We start from the raw sequence: 24,106 nt of genomic DNA, 5'->3' as shown, positions 1-24,106 counted from the left end.
GTGGTGCATCATAATTAACTTGATTTTTGGAGTTGAAGGTTTTTTTTTTTTTTTCCTGGACTCAGAAGATGTACATCATCTAAAGAAGAATGTTCCAACTATTTGGACCCAGTTATTCCACTTCCAGGAATTCATCCTAAGGAAATATTTCAGAAGGGAAAAATGCTAATCATGCAGAGATGTTTATAATCAACTTTATTTATGATGGCCAAGAAGCAAGAATGAGAAACAACTGGACAACGGTTAAATAAACTATGACAGTAATTCAGTTAGGATAATATGTGACCATTCAAACTGATACATAGAAAGGAATAGAAGGAGCAGTCACATGTATTACACCTCACAATTTTACACTTCAGAGTTTGTAAATTGTGTTTATGCTACGTTACCTCATTTATTCTTCACAATAACCCTGTGAAATAGAGGAAATTCTCTCCATTTGCTGAGAAGAAAACAGACAAATGAAACTGATGTGGTTTGTCTGAGGTCACTCATGAAATATTCAACACATTGACCACAGCTGTTTGAAAATCGTACATACATAGATCATGATTGGAAAGACCATAACAAGTTGCAAATAGTTGCTCTGTTCAAAGTATTTTTTTCCATGGATGTGTGTGTGTGTGTGTGTGTGTGTGTGTGTGTGTGTTTGTAAAACTTTTAAACACTGAATACTTCTAGGATTATTTATCCTAATTATTGAAACTATTTTTAAAGAAGATTTTATTTATTCATTCATGAGAGACACACAGAAAGAGAGAGAAGCAGAGGCAGAGGCAGAGGCAGAGGCAGATGCAGCCTCCACACAGGGAGCCGGATGCGGGACTCGATCCTGGGACTCCAGGATCACGTCCTGGGCTGAAGGCAGGTGCTAAACTGCTGAGCCACCCAGGGATCCCCTGAAGCTATGTTCTTTAACTTCCTTATTAAACATCAAAATCTTGAGATTACCTATGAGATAGGGTGTCTTTGCTTTTTGCAGATATATACAAATCCTATTTATGTCCTGCATTCCCATACAGACAGGAAGGTTCTCTGGGGTGGCTAAACAAGTAGCTTTCACAGCCTGCCTGCCTACTATTCCCCCTTTTTCTTTCTTTTTTTTTTAATAACCTCCACACCCAGCATGGAGCCCCATGCCAGGGCTTGAACTCACAACTGTGAGATCAAGACCTAAGCTGAGATCAGGAGTGAGACACTTAACCAACAGAGCCACCCAGGTGCCCCATATCCCCTCTATTTAACACTACTATGGCCAGATGGGGGCCTATCCTGACTCAGTCCTGCTTGAGGCATTTACTTATCTACCCACTAAAGGAATTTCTCTCTGAAAGTTAAGGCCACAAGTCCTTCGTGTTTGGAAGTCTTCAGAGCTGCCTTTAAGAGAGATGTCCTTTAGCAGCCAGGGTGATTTGTTAGATATATATGCTAAGCTTTCAGTTTATGCTTCTTTTTAATAGGACAAATATCTCATCCCAAATATTTTGTTCCCTCTGTTCCTCTTTGTTCTCTCTGGGTCTCAATGTCTTTTCCAGAACATGAGCATTCTCCATTGGAAATGTTCATTCTGATTCAAATATCTCCAAAGCTGGAACAAGCAGAGCATAAGCCAGGATCCTGATTCTCTTTGTCAACACAGAAACGATATTCATTCTCAAGGATATCATCTCTTCTCTCACAGAGTGTGAACAATTTCTATTCAAAATGTATCTTTTTTATTTTTTAAAGATTTGTATTTATTTGCAAGAGACACACACAGAGAGGCAGAGACACAGGAAGAGGGAGAAGCAAGATCCCTGTGGGGAGTCTGATGTGGGACTCGATCCTGGGACCCTGGGATTATGATGTGAGCCAAAGGCAGATGCTCAACCACTAAGCCATCCAAGGTATCCCAGTTCAAAACGTAGCTTTAAACGATTTCTGCCTGGCTGCAACTTGATTGTTGATTGTAAACACAAATATAACCAGAGGAACTGAAATCCTGAAACCCTTTTCATGGGCGTCCAGTGGGCACAATGTGTGTTTGTTAATACTCTCAGGTCTTAGGGATAAAGAACACTTTGAACCATCCCAGTTTGAAAAGCATTGCTCTAACCCCATAACCTTTGGGCGAAAGCCTTCTTTTTCTCCTCCCCTTCAGAATCAAGCTTTTTGAGAGAATTGTTCACACATATTATCTTTTCTTTCTCTGAAGCATTCTGGCTTCAAACCCTGTCACTCCACTAAGACCATTTTTCCGGCAACTCATTGGGAGCATCACTGTGCAGCTTTTGGACACTTTACCTTTCTTTGCTTTTCTCTAGTCTTCATGACTCAGTAGAAGGGTCATGAAGCAGCCCTGGCATCTTCATGTGTACTCCCCCTGGACCAGTCTTCTGTCAATGACCTGAAGGGAATTGTTGATAAAGACTCTAACTCCCCACCCCTCAAGCAGACAGCTCACAGGTGCACATGCTTTACTGTTGCTAAGATCTCTCCCAACAGATTAAACCTCAACTGTTCATGAGGGTGACTTGTTTGATAATACACCTTTTTGTTTGTTTTCTTTCTCTTCCATGTTTCTTCTTGTCACTTCCATGCCAATGTTTCTTGGGATCACCTCCCAAATGGACTACTTGCATTCAAGTCCTTGTTTCAAGATCTGCTTTTGGAAGAACCTCCCAAAAGACACCATATTTCTTCTGGGAAGTAGTTACTTCTTTGGGACTCTAGAGATGTGGGGCTGCTAGTCCTTCCATTGGCTGAACACACCCAGTAGGCAGGAAACCTAGATAACACAGTACAAGGGTGGACTCTAAGAGATTAGAGGAGCACAGAGAAGGTTGGGGGATGCATCTGTCAGAAATGGGGTGTAGCAGGGGTGCCTGGGTGGCTCAATTGGCTGAGCATCTGCTTTTGGCTCAGGTCATGATCTGGGATCGAGCCTTGCATTGGGCTCCCTGCTTTGCAGGAAGTCTGCTTCTCCCTTTGCCTCTGCCTGAGGCTCCCCACTGCTTGTGCTCTCTCTGTCTGTAAAATAAATAAAATCTTAAAAAAGAAAAAGAAAGGGATCCCTGGGTGGTGCAGCAGTTTGGCGCCTGCCTTTGGCCCAGGGCGCGATCCTGGAGACCCGGGATCGAATCCCACATCGGGCTCCCGGTGCATGGAGCCTGCTTCTCCCTCTGCCTGTGTCTCTGCCTCTCTCTCTCTCTCTCTCTGTGACTATCATAAATAAATAAAAATTAAAAAAAAAAAAAGAAAAAGAAAAAGAAATGGGATGTAGCAAATAGAACAGAGTCAGCATTGCACTGTCAGAGGTGACACACTAGCCTGCCATGCTTCTTTGAAGAATCCCGTGTAGCCATTGGACTATACGGCCCCCTAGGATTTATTAGGCCTACATGTATTTCCTGATTTTCTATAACAGATACACTTTGCTTCTGCAACAAGGAAAAATTAAGAAAATGTATAACAAAAAACAAAACTCATGCTTTTAAATGAAATGAGACTTATTTATAAAAAATACACATTTTGGGGCACCTGGGTGGCTCAGTCAGATAAGCCTCTGCCTTTGGCTCAGGTCATGATTCTGGGGCCCTGAGACCAAGCCTCACATTGGGCTCTCTGCTCAGCAGGGAGTCTGCTTCTCCCTCTCCCTCTGCACTACCCCCACCCGGCTCATGCACTCACTCTCTCTCAAATAAATAAAAAAATGTTTTTAAAAATACACATTGTAAGTTTGTGACTTAGAAGAGCCTCAAAGTCTAATCTAGTCTTCATTTGGGATCAATCATGATTAACTCATGATACTATAATTAAAATAGCAGTTACTGCTGGTCTCAGTTTAGGGCACAGATGGGAAAACAAGCAAAATCCAGTGTTGGACTTACACTGCTGAATAGGCTTACTCATAAAAGCCATATATGGTTTACAAAAGTTATGCCTGGAAACAATAACGAAATATAATTTCAAGACTTGCTGGCTTTTAAATGTATTTTATTTAGTTCTTCACGATAGACAAATTTAAGAAATGTCTGGCCATAGAAGGAAAAAGGCCAACAAGAAAAAAACACAATGGATATTTGTTAGAATATATATTGTCAGCCCCTTCTTCTCTCAAAACAGGCATTCTTTCACTCAACAACAACAACAACAAAAAAGAATTCGATTCAACTGATATTAGGATTTCTCGCAAAAATCAGGGCAAGATTTTGCTCTTTTGATAACATGGTTTATTCTTCTGTACATGGATGCACATTACACAATACCCAGAGCAGATTTTTCTCCTCCTATAATTATGTCCCATTAGGACACTGAAGCACAAGGAAAAAATCAGAGCATTGTTAATATTCAGCCCGATACATTTAATTTTTTTTATTGTGGTACTGAAATTACTGAAATACTGAATAACTGAAATTACTCTTTAACCCTTTCCAGCTTTACTGTTGATCAGCATTAACCACATTTACAATGTTGTGCAACCATTACCACTATCCAACTCCAGAACATTTTCATCTTTCAAAACTGGAACTCTGTACCCCCTGAATAAGAATTCCTCATTCTCCACTCCCCTGACTCTTAGAAACCTCCATTCTACTTTCTGTTTTTACAAATTTGACTATTCTAGGCATCTCATATAGGTGAAATCATATAATATTTGTTATTTTGTGTTTGGCTTATTTCACTTAGCATAACATCTTCAAGGTTTTTCCATGTGGGAGCATGCATCAGAATCTCATCCCTTTTTAAGGCTGGATACTATTCTATTTTTTATATCTGCCATATTTTATTTCTCCATCATCTGTTAATGGACACTTGAGTTGTTCCACTTTTTGGTTATTGTGAATAAAGCTGCTATGAACATTGGAATATAAATATCTATTTGAATCCCCGTGACTTATTTTTTTTAAGATTTTATTTATTTATTTATTTATTTATTTATTTATTTATTTATTTATTTACTTATTTATTTATGAGAGACAGAGAGCATGCGTACAAGTGCATGTGAAAGGAGGAGGAGCAGAGGGAGAAGGAGCGGTAAGAATCTTAAACAGAATTCCACGCTGAGCTGGGAGCCCAATGTGGGGCTTGATCCTGCCACCCTGAGATCACAACCTGAGCCAAAACCAAAAGTCGGACGCTTAACCAGCTGAGTCACCCAGGCACCCCCAATTTCATTTTTAATAGAAATTTCATTTCTAACCCAAACAGAATGTGTGATGAATATCTAAACTCTATTGAGAGAGGTTTTCCTCTTGAGAGGTTAGAGCCCCAAAGAGTTTACAAAGTAATCATATAGATGAATTTTTTTGCGATTTTGAAATACAGAAAGAAAGTAGGCATAAACAAGGCAAGAGGCTGTACGCAAAGGAAATAAAGGTACAGCTTAATGATAGAATATAAATACCAAATACCACAACCCCTGTAATACATCCTGCATTTCTCTTTTTATAGGTATTTGTCTTGGTTTCCTGGAACTGAACATAAACAGATGAAAACCTGGGAGGCTAGGTTAGAGGGGTCTTAGAATGATAACTTTAGTAAAAGATTTTCAATTTTATACTGATTTAAACTCTTCAAACTTTTTCAGTGTGTTTAAGGAAATTTAATTTTCTTACTTAAAAGTGGACTTTTTTTCCCCCTAAAGCTGTATATTCACAGAGGTGCTATCACTGGCATCTAGGAACTTTAAAAGGGATTCTGTTTTGGCTTCAAAAGCTGTCAGATGTTTTTCACACCACGAGAGGTTTTCTGTAAACACAGCAAGCCCTTCACCCTGTCAGAAGATGAGAGAGGACAAATAAAACAGACAATCAGTTGTGCCTCAGCCCACATAACCCCAAAAGCTGATTCTTATTTTAAAAACCACGCAGACGAGACCGTTAGTAGAGCAAGTCTGTAGCTCAGTAAGCTTTTCCACTCCAAGCCACTGGTATGACTCCTTGTAGCCCCGGCTCCAGCTGTTGCTAGGTAACCATTTTGAAATGGACACGTAGCAACTATGAACTGGCATCTTCCTTTTCTGCTCCATCGTTCTTTGAACAGACTTCCAATTCCCAAGTCCAGTAGAACATCAAAGTCCAGGAGGGAGGGGAGAGAGAGAGAGAGAGATCATAGACTATGACCACCCAACCTTTACATTTTGAAAGGTTACACTTCTTGACACTTCCCCAAATTCAGTAAGTATGTACTTTTGATACAAACGAAACAAAAGCCAAAGGTCTACTCTTTGGCCATTGAAATAACCCCTTTGTGAGGATGTTGAGTTAATACATAGTATGCTCCAATCAGTTATTATCATTGCGTGCAAGGATACAATCTTTTTGTGAGCAAGAGTCTACTTTATGCATCCCTTTCATGGGCTGGAATTAGGTGCTCAAGGATCCCACAGAACATCTTACGAGGGGCTTATATCATGAAAAGTCATGCATTCTCCTTTTTTTTTTTTTTTTTTTTTTAGGGATCCAGGAAGTGGTAAAGGGGTAAAAGGCAGGGAGGAAGAGGTATGGAGTAAAATCTTCATTAGTTGGGATTAAAGCTATCTGTGATAGGAAATTCAAATTAAGAGTGAGTTAAACAAGGTGGAAATTTCTTTTTCATTCTAATTTCAGCAGGTGTGGACGCTCTATAATCATAAGAAAAAGACAAGCTATTTCTATCTTCTTGTCATCATCATCCTCAACCCTTGTCTTTCATCTCATGTCCAAGATGGGTGTCCTAACCTGGTAAGGAGTCCTATCCTACCCAGTAGGAAAGAACAAAAGTGAGAAGAGCATGCCCTCCCCTCATTTTTAGGATGCTTATAGAAGGTTTCACATTCCAGTTCCAACCAGAGCACAGTGTGAATGTAGACTTTCTTTTGCCTGTAGTCTGACACACTCCACACATTTCCAAAGTTACTTAGGTTAACACTTTTTCCCCTCACCTCCCACCCAGGGCGTGAGGTTGTTTCACGTAAGTGTGATACAGACATTTCTGTCACATTCTGCATTCCATCCTGGATCCCTCAGCTTCCTAAAGGATTTGTAAATTCGCATACATTAAGGTTCTCTCTTTGTGCTATAAATTCTCCAGGTTTTGTCACATATTTTAAATACTAAGAACACGTACCATTTTGATATTACTTTACCAATTTATATTTAATAATTTAGTATTTTAATAACAATTTAATATAAATGGCAGCAAATGATTTGGGTTGCACAGCTCTCCAGTGGCAGAGCTAGGATTTGAACCTAGATGAGCAAATCTTCAAAGCTCCCTTTCCTACCATGTCATTTTCTTTTTTCCAGAATCTTCTCATGTGATAGGAAAAACTTTAGATTTCCCTGTGTAGAGTTGCTTATTCTTTCCCATATATTGGCATAACGGTCCCCAGCTAGCAAGTCAGGTTTGGAAGGTGGGTATGGAAGAGTTTGTTTTTTAGAATTGTAGACTCTCACTGGATGAAAATAGCACATTGGCAACTGATTTGATAACAGATCAACGAAGGGGCACAGATTAGTCAAAGTTGTCAGGGGGGCCTCACTGATGGTCATTTGGAAAAGCCGTCCCATCATCCACGTTTCTTCCTCCTTATCATATTAATATCTTGGATCAGTCAGCACCCACTTGCAATCTCTGCTACCTTCACTGCCCAACAACCAGTGGATACTTCAATTTATCCATCCTCACCACCTCACTGCCCTGCTGTGCTCTCTCATGGCTCAGTTTACAATGTGCTCAATAGGATTGGTCCCCTTACTTCTGTGAGTGATGGCTGATGGCTGTGGAAGCCCAAAGAAGATAGAGCTGGTGCTGTGGCAACAGAAGGAAATGAGCATCGTGTAGAAAGGTTACAGTCTGAGGAAGGAAACCACTGACTTTCTCATAGAAACTCAGCTAAAATTGAAAAAAAGGCCACTGTATTTTTCTCTTTTGTGACCTGTCACTTCAGTACATTCTATGGTGGAGACCATTAATTGTGTTCCCTTATTTTTTAAAAAGGTTTTGTTTATTCATGAGAGACACAATGAGAGGCAGAGACATAGGCAGAGGGAGAAGCAGGAGAAGCAGGGAGCCCGATGCAGGACTTGATTCCAGCACCCCAGATCACAACCTGAGCCGAAGCAGATGCTCCATCACTGAGCCACCCAGGCATCCCAATTGTGTTCCCTTATCAATTCTCCCCTTCTTCTTTGGTAACAGAATTGTTGTATGATATCAGGCCCATGGCCATCCAGAAAAATGTCTTCCAGACTCCCTGGAAAACTAGTTGATAAAGTTACCTCCCACAGGGGTACATGTTAACAGCAATTTGGGTACTGCTATATAGGAACACTGAAATTGAACAATAGAATAAATGGATGGTGGATGGTAGGAGTCCAGTATCTCACTGTTAGGACAAAAGGAGGAGATTAGAATGATGCAAGTGGTAATGGATTGAAGTTGGAGACATCTCTGTGAACTCACATTTAGCTGAATATAGATACAAATAGTTACATACAGAAATATTCATGCATATGTGGAAATACCTGATTTAATATATGCACAGATAGTCCTTTTCTCTTTCAGCTGAGAAGCAAAGAGACTCCAATAACAATGAGCATGTCTATCATCCAGATCCTGATTTCTAATACCATTCTTCAATAAAAGGACTAGGGTTCCCCAGAAAAATAGCTGGTTCTAGGCCTGGGACATGAAACATACAAGATGAACCTGAGACATCTTGTAAATGCAGAAATTAAGGAAGTGCTTAAAACACACACACACACACACACACACACACACACACACACACACACACACACCCAATATGAAGGAGCATGTTAAAGGGAGAAGGAACCAAGTAAAAGAGCTCTCTCCCCATAGCCAAGCTGGAAAATTTTGAACAAGAAAATAAATAAAGAAGGATTTGGGGGATTATAACTCAAAATATTATTTTAAAAATCCTTGAATCCATACTGATATAAATAAATGACTGAATTAATAGGAAGTTCAAATAATTTATACAGATACTCTGCCCTCAAAGAGATGGACCATAATTTTCTACTCTTTAAGTATAACCTGTGCATAGTGACTTCCTTCCAAAGGACACAGGATGAAAAGGGGGAAAATGAGGACAAAGTTACTGTAAACGTACGGCAGAGAAATCTGACAAATACTACCTCAGCCAGGTGAGCAAAGTTAGCATCAACAGTGATAAGTCATGTTGATAATATATGCCCTTGACCTTATGTGATGAAAATGGCATTCTACTTCTGTGGTCTTCCTCTTAAAAATATTTAACCACAGTCTTATGAGAAAAGGATTAGACAAATCACAATTAAGGGACGTTCTGCAAAACACCTGAGCAGTACTCCTCAAAACTGTCCAGTTCGTTAAACAACAACAACAAAAAAATCTGAGAATCTGTCACAGTCAAGAAGAGCCTGAGAAGATATAATAATTAAATGTAATGTTGTATTTGGGATGAGATCTTGGAACAGCAAAAGGGCATTAGGAAAAAACTAAGGAAATATGAATAAAGCATGACTGTTAGTTAATAATAATGTATCAGTTGATGAATCACGATATATTATTACATTAATTGTAACAAATATATCATACTAATGTAAGATGCTAATAAAAGGGAAGACTGGGTGTGGGATATATGGCAATTCTACTGTCTATAATTTTTTCTGCAAAATGTAATTTTTCTAGAGCTGCTCTAACAGTAACTGTATTTTAAAACAACGATATATGAAAAGTGCTTTGCATGTTATAAACATTCATTATGTGTGTGTTGACCTGAATGTCGTATTATCAGTACAATTTCCCAAAATGAGGAAAATTTCCCTGCCCTGGAAATTCTGTATAGTGAGCTAGCACTCTGGGAATTTCTCCAAATTCCTGTGGAGTTAGTTCTACTCCCAAGAGGGAGTATAGAACATGCTTTAAGAATGAAAACAAACGGCCCTTTTTTTTGTAATATTCAGAGTCTGGAACAAATATAGGCTTGAACGTTAGAGTAGGGAGTGACATGTGAGCACAGAGCTAATGTTGAAACTGACTCACTTCACAGAAGATAGAGACACAGTGAACTGACTGATTAGTCACACCAGCCTGCTCTAATTGTGATTACAAAAGCCAAACTTTTCATGGGCAACACCCAATGAGCCAGACTAAACAGGAGGAATTAAGAGAGTGTTTAAATAGGAGTGCTGAAGTGATAACACCAGCCTCATTGCTTCAGAGAAACTTCACCAAATGCAAGCCCAACAGCCTGGAGCAAAGTAGGAAAAAACAATTCTTTCAAAGAGCTTGCTTAAGTAATCCAGTGACAGAAAACCCAGGCCCCACAGCCTATGAAGAGAGGGAGGGACTCAGGGGGACAGGGTTCTGGGAGCACCCAACAGGATGCCAATGATGAGCCACAGATGGAGACAAGGTTTCTAGTTCCTGCTCTAACATAGCTGAGTTCATGAGTTTTTTTTTTTTTTTTTTTTGTACTGATTTTTATGCCCTTTTTTTTTTTTTTTTTCCACACTCAGCCTGGAGCCCAACATGGGGCTTGAGCTCATGGCCCTAACATCAAGATCTGAGCTGAGACCAAGAGTTGATTGCTTAACCCACTGACCTGCCCAGGCACCCCTCTTGCTGATTTTTTTTTTCCTCTTGCTGATTTTTAAAAAGGCATTTCTTTTTCAGTAATTCTTTCCTCATTTGTTGCTATTTGTCTGTGTCACCGTTGTTATCATTCACAGCTAAGCAAGCAAACCGAAGAAGTTCCAAGTGTGAAAACTTGGTAGAAAACAAATGAAAACCATATACGGATCTGACTCTGCCTAATGGTTCTGGTGTGGGATCTGAATTGGTTAATGTAAACTAGTGGGTGACAGAAGGGTTCTATTTTCCTTTAAGCTGTAGGTATTAGAATTGGTAGAACTTTCAGGCAGGCATGAAAAACTAAATTCATTATCCTTGCAAATGAGAGGAATTGATGATGAAGGTATAACGTCTCCCAAATAAATGTGGACACACTTTAAGTGAATTTGTTTATTGCTAAGAATTATTTTGAAGGCACTTTATAACATACAAATGGCCTTTGGTCCTGGATGGCTAATGTAGTGTGTCAGCATTTAGATGAACAGTAATTGTATCTCACATTTGTATACCTTGCTACATTTTCAGGAGTTTCATACACTTTATTCCAGTTGTTGGGATCCATCTTGACATCCTTTTCATTTTAGCCCAATTTAACTTAAATCATAGATAGTTGGGTCACCTGGGTGGCAGAGTCAGTTAAGGAACCAACTCTTGGTTTCAGCTCAGGTCATGATCTCGGGGTCATGTGATTGAGCCCTGAGTGGGGCTCCATGCTCAGCATGGAGTCTGCTTGAAATACTCTTCCTCTCTCTCTGCCCCTCCCCGTCATGTTCATTCTTTTTTTAAAAAAAAAATGTTAGGTAGTAAAACCAGATTCTTCCAAGAAACAGCCTCAGGGTGAAGAATATAATAAGATACTAAACATACTAATAGTTTAAAAGATCTGGAATTACAGAGAAATCTAGAAATCTTTATATCCACAGTCCTCTAGCTTTGCTTCTTTCCTGGATTTCATTCTTGGATCATGTCAGGAAACCCCCAAAAGTATCTATCTTGGCTAAACTTCAGAATCCAGGTATCAGTATTTGTAAATATTTCAGGTGATTTCAAAATGCAATCAAATTTGGGAACCACTGTCCCTATTTAAAAAGGGACTTCTTGGGGTGCCTGGGTGGTTCAGTCAGTTAAGCATCTGCCTATAGCTCAGGTCATGATCCTGGGGTCCTGGGATGGAGGCCCATGGTGGGGTCCCTGATCAGTGGGGAGCCTGCTTCTGTCTCTCCCCCTGCCCCTCCCTCTGCCCCTCCCCCTGCTCATGCATGCTCTTTCTCTTTCTCTCTCAAATAAATAAATAAAAACTTTAAAGAAAAAGGGACTTCTCAATAAAAAAAAGTTGTGTGATCCTTCTGACATACTGAATTTTGGGGTCAAATCATCTGTAGCAACATTTGAGGAATCGAAAGTAAAATTAGACTTGAGAAAATCTTTTACAGATACTACATAAAAGGTTTCCCTCATGTTTCCAATAGATTTGGAGTCATAGAATTCATTTAAAATTAAATGGGAGACAAGAATAATGAGATGAATTGGTAAAATACTTACAAACCATGTATTTCTGCTAAGACAGCAACTTTCTTTGTGAATTACTGGATATGGATTAAGGAACAAGTTCTTGAAAGAACATTTACAGTAACTGAGTCATGTACTGTCACAACAAATCAGTTTCTTACCTGAGAGACTTTCAAATTCGGGAATAGTAAATGCTTTTAAATGAATTATAGCACACAATCTGTAGTTAAATGACTTTGGGAGTCAGTTGTTCAAGACTAAATACCTGGGGTGCCTGGGTGGCTCGGTAGGTTGGGCATCTGCCTTCAGCTCAGGTTATAATCCCAGGACCCTGGAATCCAGTCCCGCATGGGGCTCCCTGCTCAGCAGGGAGTCTGCTTCTCCCTTGTGATCTCTCTCTTTCTCAAATAAATAAATCTTTTAAAAAAAGACTATCCAAAATTCTCTAAATCTATCTAGCTCTAATATTGACTCATGCATTGATCTTTAGGAATTTAGTTTTTTCCTGCTTTAGTTTTCCCATCTGTAAAATGGAGTATTCACATATATTTCATAGAGGAATTGAAAGAATTAACTCTCTATAATGCATGTGGAAAATGAAAAATAGGTGTAACTCAATTCCATGAAAGTTCCTAGAAGGTTGCTGAAGATATGACTGAAGTTCATTGTTCTAGCTAGAAGTTAGTCTCCTTAACCATATGTTCATTTTCAACATTTTGTCCATTCATTGATTCAACAAATAGTAAGAATTGTGACCTAGTGTGTGTCACAGCCTAGGTGGTAAAAAAAAAAAAATCCCTGTCCTCATGAAATTATAGTCTTGTATGAGAAAGAGATAACAAACACAGAAACAAAGAAACATATACCAGGTAGTGATAAATGCTTAGGGAAGGGATAGGAGGAGATAGGAGACAGGTAGAGAGTTAAGCAGAGTGGTAGTGGGGATCCAATTTAATAAGGCTGGTTATAGAGGTCTGTAGAAAAGATTACAAGAAAAAGAGCGGGAAGTTGTTTATACAAACATCTTAGGAGATTTCTTTCTTTCTTTCTTTTTTTTTTTTTTTAAGGAGAGAGATTTCTAAACAGAAGGAACCATAAAATGAAATGTACTTGGATATTCAAGAATAATACAAAGGCTATTGTATCTAGGTCAGAGTGAGTGAGAGGAGGGTTATTTTTTAAAAAAAATTTATTAAATATTTTATTTATTTATTTGAGAGAGAGAGAGCATGCAAGAGAGTACAAGCCAGAGGGAGGGGCAAAGGGAGAGGGAGAAGCCGACTTCCCACAGAGCAAGGAGCCAGAGGCAGAAGCTTAAGCTTTATGACTGAGCCACCCAGGTGCCCCTAAAGGAGAGTTATTTTAAATTAATGCTAACCCATGCATCCTAAGAGTCAAAGTAATATACCTAGATTTCTGTTCCAAATAGATGGTGATGATTTATAGGCCAGCACATGAATGCCAGAAAGGGAGCATTGGACATCCTTTTCTTAGTCATATATTTATTAGTATTCATTATATTCTAGATTTTAAAAATCTGCACATGTTGTTCTCTGGAAATATATAGTTTAGTTTACTTTATATTTAGTTTAATTAGTTTAAGTCTACCCTCAGTTTGAATGAGCAAACTCAACTATATCAGTATTAAGTTTGTGTTAGTGTTTTTTTTTTTTTAAGATTTTATTTATTTATTCATGAGAGACACAAAAAGAGAGAGAGAGGCAGAAACAGGCAGAGAGAGAAGCAGGCTCCATGCAGGGAGCTTGATGTGGGACTGGATCCCGGGTCTCTAGGATCACGCCCTGGGCTGAAGGCGGTGTTAAACCACTGAGCCACCCAGGGATCCCCTGTGTTAGTGTTTAGGCAGATTCTATGGTGATGCTACATCATTTTTTTTTTAACCTAGCAAAGTTGCAAAGAAAAATGTGACTCCTAAAAAGTAATGACACTGGAATGAGGGCTCCAAAGGAATAATTTGTATTTTCTCTATGCTCTCAAACAAGTCACTACATTTATTGATTAAGCTGAAGGTTCATTCAAAAGAACACAATGAATTCTTTCTAGATGCTTATATCTTACAGACTGCAGTACTGAAAAAGGAAAACATACTAAGATATTTACAATCAAAATAGGAAGAAAAGTTTTAAAAAATATTAAATATTTCAGGCAAACGAAACAGTACAGAAAATAATATAAATATAATGGAGACACCTGGGTGGCTCAGCAGTTGAGCAACTGCCTTCGGCTAGGTTATGATCCCGGGGTCCTGGGATGGAGTCCTTCCTGGATGTCCCCACAGGGAGCCTGCTTCTCCCTCTTCTTATGTCTCCGCCTCTCTTTCTGTGTCTCATGAATATATAAATAAAATCTTTAAATAATAATAATATAATGGATACTGCATTTTGGTAAAAAATGTAATCTATATCTTTATTTCATGTAACAGCAATATATGCTTATAGCTCTGCTCTTTTTTTCCTTTCTTTTTAAATTTAATTAACACATGGCCAAAATTGTTTCATCAATGCCCGAATGACAGGTGTCATACCATTTTATCTGTAAATATTTTATTATGTCTCTCTCTTTTTTAAAGATTATATTTATTTATTCATGAGAAACACAGGGAGAGAGGCAGAGACAGGCAGAGGGAGAAGCAGGCTCCATGCAGGGAGCCCGATGTGGGACTGGATCCCGGGACTCTGGGATCATGACCTGAGCCGAAGGCAGATGCTCAACCACTGAGCCACCCAGGCGTCCCTATTTTTTTTTTTTGAAAAAATATTTTATTTATTTATTCATGAGACACACACACACACACACACAGAGAGAGAGAGAGAGAGAGAGAGAGAGGGAGAGAGGCAGAGACACAGGCAGAGGGAGAAGCAGGCTCCATGTAGGAAGCCCGTACTATGTCTCTTTAAAGATAGTCTGACAATACAAAGTTAACTATTTTGAAAATAAAAACAAACTGCTCTCCACAGTTTGTGCAGCCAGGCTGTTTTGTTTAGTGGATATGGTATCTGTCATGTGATGAGACAGCTTTGCAGAGAGCAAGGCTGGCTCTGTATGCCCAGTTTGGCTGGTCGGGAAAGAGAACTGTGCTCTGGCATGTTGATTCAGCACCCCTGGCAAAGACACTGCCCATGTTTGTTCTCGGAGAGAATTTCCCAATACACCTGCAAATTGGCTTGTAGGGCAACAAGATGCCATGTGCCTGCATCATCATAAGTCACTTCCAGTGTGGTCTCTTGGAAGAATAGGTAATGTCAGGTAGACCAGTGTGAATAGGTATTTTGCATTATTGATGTCAAGCAGGAAATGAAAAAATCTGAATTCATTAAAGTTAACTATATATTGATGGGCTTAAGGTCTTGCAACTATAGTTTTATGACTTATCCCCACTTTAATCTATTCTTTAAAAATATTATATTACGGTTAACACCAGGATTATATAGAAATGATACTACATAAAATTGCTCTTAACATATATTACTTTTAATATTTATTATTTTAGTTCAAATAGATTAGCTAAATTAGCAAATTGTGTCAATTTCACATAATTGCAAATTGTCCATCATTGATGTGAAATATAATTGATTAACTATTTTAATAAGCTTTTAGCATGTTGTAGCTCTGAGTACATAAACAAACTTCTCCTGTAGCAAAGCTCCAGGTAAATGAGAGAGGAAATAATAGTATTCACTTCACAATCCAATATTACAGTTGGAAGACATAATAATATTCACCAATTTGAAGTGTGAATAAACAGAATGTGGTATAAAATAGAATTCTCCAATCATTAGCTCTCCAATACCATTAAATAAAAGTGCTAACCAAAATATGCATTAATGGAGAATCGTAGAATATTAATGTTGAATGGAATTTAAAGATTACACTACTCAAGGGGCCATAATCACTTTGGATTCATGGATTGAGTATCTGAAAAATCTTCTCCCTTAAAAATGCATATGATTTTGCTCATAATTTCATATGTTCATAGACCACCTGACACCCCACTTAAGCATCTGAGTAATTCAACTCTCTCCTTTTATGGTTAATGGCAGTGATTGTGGCTGTGTGGTCCACCCACAGCTACAGAGTGAGGTAGGGTAGAGAGTTCACTCTAGTTACAAAGCGATTTTTGCTATCACTTGGTTATAAAATGTCTAAGCAAGAGTCCATCTAAACTTAAACAATTGGTATGAGAGGCCCCATTGGCCTAAACGTCCTGACCTAGCTCCTGATAGTGCTTTAAATTCTCACACGTGATGTCTTCAGGTGGCATATTTGCATTACTGTGGACAAGCCGTTAAGCACTGTCCTCTCTTCAAATGCTGGCTGGAGGCAAACCAGGGTCTGATATAGGTCACTAGCCCAGACTTTTTCTCTCATGCTGAAATCATGCTTTGAGACTCTCGGCCTCCTTATCTGCTGTTGCCTTTGCATCTTTATGCATTTGTCTACTTCTTTGTAGACCAAGGAGGAGGGACTAGAAAAATATGGTGTCAGAAAAGGAGGGGTGGAGGAGAAAACTCTGTTTACCAGGATTAAAGCTAAGCAAAGCAGCATTTTCAGAGCTTCATGTGCTTCAAATGTTTCCTGTAGCTGGACATGAGGGTTCTGTACTACATGTTTTGTATTGTGATACCAGGCAACCATACTCTTGATATTGTTGAAAGGCATTTAAAAATGCCCCGTTTTAAGAGTCTCATGCAATTAACTTGGAGAAATTGCACATGTTGGATAATGGGTACGTTAAGGCCGAGAAGGAAGCTTAGATTCCAGGTCAGGGAGGGATTTCCTCATGAACATATTTGCTCTCAAATCACAAATTGAAATATAGAAATAAAACATTAAACACAACAAGTGTTCTGATGGCTTGAACAAAATCCATATATGTTTTTGTATGGCTTTCTTTTATTTTTATATTTTTTAAAGACGTTATTTATTTATTTGAGAGAGAGAACATGAACTGGCAGGGAGGAAGGAGGTGCAGAGGGAGAGGGACAAACAGACTCCCCACTACTCACCACTGAACGGGGAGTCTGCCAGGCTAATTCCAGGACCCTGAGATCATGACCTGAGCCAAAGTCAGAGGCTTAACTGATTGAGCCACCCAGATGCCCTTACTTGGCTTTCTTTTAAAATATAACTTAATCTAATGCTAAAGATAATACATATTATAGAAAATTTGGAAAACAGAAAAAGGAAGAAAATCAAATTGTAATTCCAGTAGGCAGAGGTAACAGCTACTGACAATTTGATGCATATATTTTCAGGCTTTTCTCTATTGTGTATTTTTACACACACATGTACATATACATATAGGTATGTACGTATCTGGTTACATCAAAGTCAGGCCTTTTTTTTTAAGATTTTATATATTTATTCATGAAAGACACACACACACACACACACACACACACACAGAGAGAGAGAGAGAGAGAGAGAGAGAGGCAGAGACACAGGCAGAGGGAGAAGCATGCTCCATGCAGGGAGCCTGACATGGGACTCGATCCCGGGTCTCCAGGATCACTCTCTGGGCTGAAGTCAGCATTAAACTGCTGAGCCACCAGGGCTGCCCCAGGCCATGTTTTATATGATGAATTATATCTTGATACATTCAACAAATATAATTGGATAGGTATTTTTAAAGTTATTATTACATTTTCTTAGAAAACAATTTCTTATTTATTTATTTAGAGAGCCTGTGGCGGGGGAGGGATGGAGCGGAGGGCAAGGGAGAGAGAATCTTAAGTAGGTTCCATGCCCAGGGCGATCCCATCACAGGTCTTGATCTCAAGACCCTGAGGTCATGACCTGAGCCAAAATCAAGAATCAGATGCTTAACCAACTGAGCCACCCAAGCACCCCCTGGAAAACAATTTTTAATGGCTACATATATTCTATCATATGGGCATGCCAACATTTACTTAATCATTTATTTTATTATTGGAAGTCCAGGTTGCTATTACTGGAAGTCCAGAGTGTTTTCAATTTTCTTCACTGAATATTGTTATACAAAGATCTTTGGGAGCCTCTCTATTTCTTTAGGACAATTCTCAGGAGTAGATTATTTCTTTAGGATTTTGCTGCATGTTATTAAATACCCTAAACAAAATTGTACGAATACTCCTAGCTGTAATTCAATCTCAGAGTGCTCTTTTTCCTTATTCTTCTATTTATATTGCTAATTTTTTCTTCATTTTCTTTTTCTTTTTATTGTATTTGTATGAGATGACAGATATAAATGATTACCGTGGTAATGATTTTATAATATACATAAGTCAAACCATGATGCTTATACAGTGATGTATGTAAATTACACCTCAAAAAATTGGAAGAAAATAAAGTTTAGTATACATACATAAAAAATCTATGGCAATTTGATAGGCTAAATATGGTCTTCTATTTTAATTTTCATTACTTTGATTACAATCAAAATTAAACCACTTTTCCATATACTTGTTTGTATTCTTATAAGCTGTTTTCTTTGCACTTTTTATTATGATAGTCATCATTTGCAAAGTGATTTGTAGAAATTCTTTATATATCTTGAATATAAACCCTATGTTACATGTTTTGAAAATATTTCCTGTTTTTCATTTTCTTTAGCTTATGGTGGCACTTTTTCCCTCTAATGTATTGCAAAATGGTACCCGTATCTCCAGATTTACTTGAGCTGGACTATTTTACAGTGGGGGCAGCCCTCATTGTGTTGATCTGATAGGATGAATGAAGGGGACACACACGGAGGGTTTGAGGAGTTAAAGCTGAAGTTTTAGAAGTCCTCAGCACCTCTTTTTTCTCATCGATATTTCCATTCTAATTGCTGAGATTATACATTTTCTCGATGAACCCAGCACTTTCATTTTCCAAAGCAGTCATAACACAGAATCTGGTTGTATTGATCCATACTTCGTCTTTCTAAATGCTGTTTAGGCTGACTTTGAGCAGTCTGAGATGGCTGGCTACAGTCAGAAGCCTGCTGGTTCATGATTATATTCTTACTCTGCTTTTCTCCAAGCAGTCTTGGCCCAAAGCCTATCTCCTCTTGCTCTCCTTGCACTTCCTTGAAAGCCTGCAAGAACTGAACACACTTTAACATATTCTCCTTTGTTTCCAGGACTATTCACTTCTCACCCAATCTGCTTTGACATGACTGTTTTCTTCAATGGTTTGTAACTTGCAAACTCACTTTCAGATACGAACGTCTATGCTAAGATTCCATTGGTTTCAAAGACAAACCAATTCAAGGTGCTCTAGCAAAAGCAAAGGATTTATCCCAAGTCTTTAGGGCAAGGAATGTAGCTAAGACTCATGAATATCAGACAAGAAACTAAAATTTTGCTGGAAATTCAAGAAATTTTGTTCTCTTTTATATCTGCTATCATTCCATGTCTGCCTTTTTCTTTCTTGGTGGACTGGCTTTGTCCTCCTCCCGGGTCTAGGCATAGCATGCTCATGGTTTCCAGTTTCCCATTTGGGCCCATAAAAAAGACTCTCATCCTTACTTTCAGTCCCAAAGGGTAACAGAATATGCTGCCTCAGAATATGCCACTTGAGTACAAGTGGATTATTTTGAGCTGAAGGCAACTGAGAAGCAGATATGAGAAAAGCTGTATCTTCTCCCATTTACCTGAAAGCAGCACATACATAAATTTACAAAAGTATCCCTTTCTACCAGGCAGGATAAAGCTTAGTCCCTGGGGACAACTTCAGACTCTCATCAATAGAGATGGTGCTGATTTAAATGTGCCTATCAATCCTGCTGCCCCTCACTGGCCTTCCCCCACATCTTCCCTTGTTTTTAGCTGAGGATGCTACATAAGCTATAGTTCTAAGTCACCCTTTTGAATTACTCCCTTTTTTTTAATGGTTTTATTTTTTTTTAATTATGAGAGACACAGAAAGAGAGAGAGGCGAGACATAAGCAGAGGGAGAAGCAGGCTGCCTGTGGGGAGCCCGATGTGGGACTCATCCCAGGACCCTGGGATCACCCCCTGAGCCAAAGGCAGATGCTCAACCACTGAGCCACCCAGGCATCCCTGAATTACTCATTTTTTCCCCTGGGTATCTCCCATTTTTACATGAGGTATACATGTTAATAAACTTGCGTTAGTCTTTCTCTTGTCAATCTATTATTACAGAGACCTCAGCCAAGAACTCAGAAGGTTACAGGGAAAATTAGTTCTCTGCCCTTATAAACTTAAACTCCCAGGATAAAACTCTTACAGGTTTTCCAGTTAATCTTGAGGCATATTTTTATTTGAGTTGTACATCATGTTAAATTGTTTTTAAAAGGCTTATTTTAAAAAGCCAATGTAAAAAAAAAATACAGTTCATCTTCTGTGCTAGAACAAAACCCAAACTCCTAATACATAAACTTTATATTCTTGGTTTTGAGAATGTAAATTACATGTCAATATAATTGTACTCGAGAACCACAAAGACCATGGAACAGTATTATCTTACAGAGGAAGGGAAAAGCTTCCTCAAATTGTTCTGTAACATCTGAAGAGCCAGGGCAGTTTGGGAACAAAGGAATGAAACTTAGCAGTCCACTAGAGTTCCCTCAAATCTGTTCTGAACATTTTAAAAAGGACACTAGCTTTTTAACGTATCAGAGGACCACACTTTTGAAGACTATTTTAATCTACGGTAGATGACACTTTATTTTTCCACCTTGATGAAGACAAGAGGGACAGAAGCCTTCTTGAGTTCTCTTGTATTCAGGAACCCTGCACAAAGCCTTATGGAAATATTTGTTGGGTGAATAACGAAGCCATGACCAACTCGCTTGTATTTCAACATGCCAGAGTTCCTTATATTTACATGGCATTATTCCAAGACATTTCACTGTTTCATAGGATACGGTAGGGTAGGTAGGGAATCAGGTTTTGTTGTTCTGTATTACGGAAGAGGAAACAGAAAGTCCTTTTTGCTACAGGAGTAATAAAATATCAGGAAGAACATAAATGGTAACTTTGGCTTCCCTGTTTTTTTAAATAAATACGTTGTTTTATTATAATAACCTAAACTAGAGTTTTTTGGGAAGACTTTGCAGTTCTGATGGCATGCTGTGCTTTATGATATGGGTTCTGTGTCATTGTAGATGTCACTGGAGACGATTTATTTTAGAAATACAACGTTTCACAAGGAGGATGCAATATTCCCGTGTCGTTTATTTAAAAGCTACCAGTTAACTAAATTTGCTTTTAAAAATGAAAAATATTTTTCAAAACTATGCAGAGGCCAAGTCTTAAACCATTTGTCTCACTGTCGCCAAATCCCATGAACAAACTTACCGCATTTCAGACTAGTAACTAAAAGTCTACTGCCAGGGCTGCATGCAACACTCTTGGGGGGAAGGCCAGGAAGCTGAAACCATCTGATTATCACTCACCATGCCATGGAGCTGCTAGGTCTGCTGGAATGGTGCCTTGCTCTATCCCACAAGGGCACCCACAGGCACTTTCCTCCAAGATGCACCATATAGTGGCTTCCTGTTCATGGCTTATCTTCAGCATTAGGCAGAAAAGGAATGGGAGACATCCTCTCTGCTCCCCATGCTCCCTCTTCCCTCCCGGACATGCTTCATCTCAGAGTGCCAGGTGTGCTACAGTTAGCACCATTTGTCATGACTATTCTACAGGTGTTTTTCATTTGTCTTTTTCTGGAATGATTTTCTTTCTTTTTTCTCTGAAAGAAGATGATTGCAACAGGATTGGGACTGAGAATGATGGAGGGTGGGGTGAGGGGTTCAGGGGCTCTGCTACTTACAGATCCCGAGGACAAGTTCCAGAATTCTAGGTGACGTTGTGGCCAATCCTTTGGCCTTCAGTGAAATAGTCTGTATCCTGCAGAATATCTTCAGCTGAAAGCACTTCCAACGGATGCTAAAAATACATTGCAGTTTATTTTCCTCAGTAGGAGCATATGTGTTCTCGCCTGACCTGGAAACACAAAGAGATCCAATGTTAAATTGAATGCTGCCCATTCCAAGATAAATTTGTTTTCTGTAGCACAGGGGAAAGAAAAAACAACAGACATATTGGTATAATTTTGCCTTTGCTCTCTGGGGGAGTCAGTGTCTTGAACACATTTTTTATGCTCTGTTGGTAGTTAAGTGACCACTCAGACTTCTTAGCCAATGCTGATATAAACTGGCTTGCATTCAAATACAGACAGTGAGTCCAAAGATGGGTAAGGGAAATTGAAGGCTTTTTGTGGTTGTTGTTGTTGTTTGTTTTACCTAAACAAAAGACAAAAGATGCCAGATTCTTTGTACATCTTAATCTTAGCTTAATAATTTGGTTTTCTACCTTTTTCCCCCTTTTTCCCCCTTTTTTTCTTTGTTTAATGCTCTTTCCAAAAGATAGAATCTGAAATGCCTTCTAATTGAAGTATAGGTTTTATGGACACTTGTATTAAATCCTTTCTCTCCAAATAGACAAACAAATCAAACACAACTTATCTACAAATGGCAGAGAAATTCCATTTCCTGCTGTGACATTTAACAACAGATGTTAAACCCATTCCTTGTAGTTTGGAGATTCTGTTTGTTTAGAGCTTTTGGCTGCCCAGTATGACATTCTTCAGTAAGTAAGAGCAAAGTTCAATTTTTCCAGCTGGTACAACTTCTCTATAGCTTAAAACACCCAGTCTGCCGACAGTGAATAAGACCCATTCCTCTCCTCAAAGAAATAGCACGGTGATTAAAACATGAGCTTTGGACTCTGCTGTCTTTGGAGTCTGGATTACACCCCTCAATAGTTCTATCTTCATTTTTCTCCATCTGTAAAATGAAGAGAAAAAATGGAACCCGTTATTCAAGGCTACTGTGAAGATCAAATGAAAGCCTGTATGCGAAGCTTACAACGCAGTGCTTCAGCACACAAACTTTAACACACCTTAGCTACTGTTATGGGTGATTATTCTTTGATATCTTGGTTAGTCATGCCCAGTACCAAAGAGATGACATGACTTTCAAGATCTTCTGTGGCTAAACTGTCCTAGTCAGTTCTTAAGGCTTTATTTATAATCCACTTCCTTGGGACAAGCCTAAAATCTTCTTTACCTCTTTCTGTTTTTCCCTTTATTTCCTCCACTTCTATCTCCAACAAAACCAAGCCAAGAACGGTATGCATTGATTAAAATCACAGAGGTGAGATCTTCCTTTACTTACCTTTATATAGGTACAGGGAAGTATTTTTGCTGTTACTGGTTTTTTATTTTTATTTTTTTTAAAGATTTATTTATTCATGAGAGACACAGAGAGAGAGAGAGGCAGAAACACAGGCAGAGGGAGAAGTAGGCCCCATGCAGGGAGCCCAACGTGGGACTCGATCCTGGGACTCCAGGATCACACCCTGGGCTGAAGGCAGGCACTAAACCGCTGAGCCACCCAGGGATCCCTCTGTTATTGGTTTTTTAAAGCAAAATATTAGCTGGATCTAAAATTATAAGAATGGAGAATGTGGGAAACCCTTCCCACTTTTCATGATAAAGGCAGCATATACTGGCCTCTCCAGACTTCAAGACGAGAACTAAGCAAATGCTGTAGCCCACCTCTCTTGGTCTCATTTGCACGGAAGGCTTTTTTAAGGGAGAGAAACATTTCCTTTCAAGACTAGACAGGTAGTTTCCATACTCCAAAGTTAGTTAGAACCTCAAGCTCATGACTATCCTCTTTGATGAGTTAGTAAGCATTTACTAAGCCAATGAAATCAGAACAATTTTGAAAGTCTAAAGCAGCTGAAGCAAGTAAAATGCTGCATTTCTGGGAAGCAGTGCTTTCTAAATTCCTGAAAGGTAAAGAGAGAGCCAGAAAAAGGGTTCTTTTGAAAGACCAAGTAGGTTAACTAATTGTGCTCGTTTCCTAGGATTGCCCTGGTTTTAGGTGCAGAATGTCTCCTATCCTGGGAAACCCCTCAGTCTTGGGCACATTGGGACATTTGGCTACCCTAAAATAAAGACTTGATTATGCTGTGGTTGA

The 24,106-nt window shown here is 38.9% G+C and overlaps 1 long non-coding RNA gene across 3 annotated transcripts in view; it reads right to left on the bottom strand.

Annotated features, from left to right (window-relative positions):
* Positions 1-212: 212 nt before the first annotated feature.
* Positions 213-24,106, bottom strand: part of LOC140604757 (uncharacterized) — a 29,657-nt gene continuing 5,763 nt past the window's right edge. Inside the window, exons 2-5 of one of the 3 annotated variants that reach the window (XR_012007570.1) lie at positions 21,892-22,906; positions 21,515-21,810; positions 5,598-5,755; positions 213-2,767 (exon numbers count right to left, since the gene is read on the bottom strand). This is a non-coding gene — a long non-coding RNA (uncharacterized lncRNA). Of the gene's footprint in view, positions 2,768-3,958; positions 5,756-21,514; positions 21,811-21,891; positions 22,907-24,106 lie in introns of those variants that run through there. The other 2 variants (XR_012007568.1, XR_012007569.1) reach the window with 2 other exon arrangements.

The sequence above is a fragment of the Canis lupus genome, chromosome 15 (assembly GCF_048164855.1).
Source record: "Canis lupus baileyi chromosome 15, mCanLup2.hap1, whole genome shotgun sequence".
Classification (NCBI taxonomy): Eukaryota; Metazoa; Chordata; class Mammalia; order Carnivora; family Canidae; genus Canis; species Canis lupus.
The sequence above is the reverse complement of the archived record's forward strand: the minus strand, read 5'-3'. Positions and strand labels throughout refer to the sequence as shown.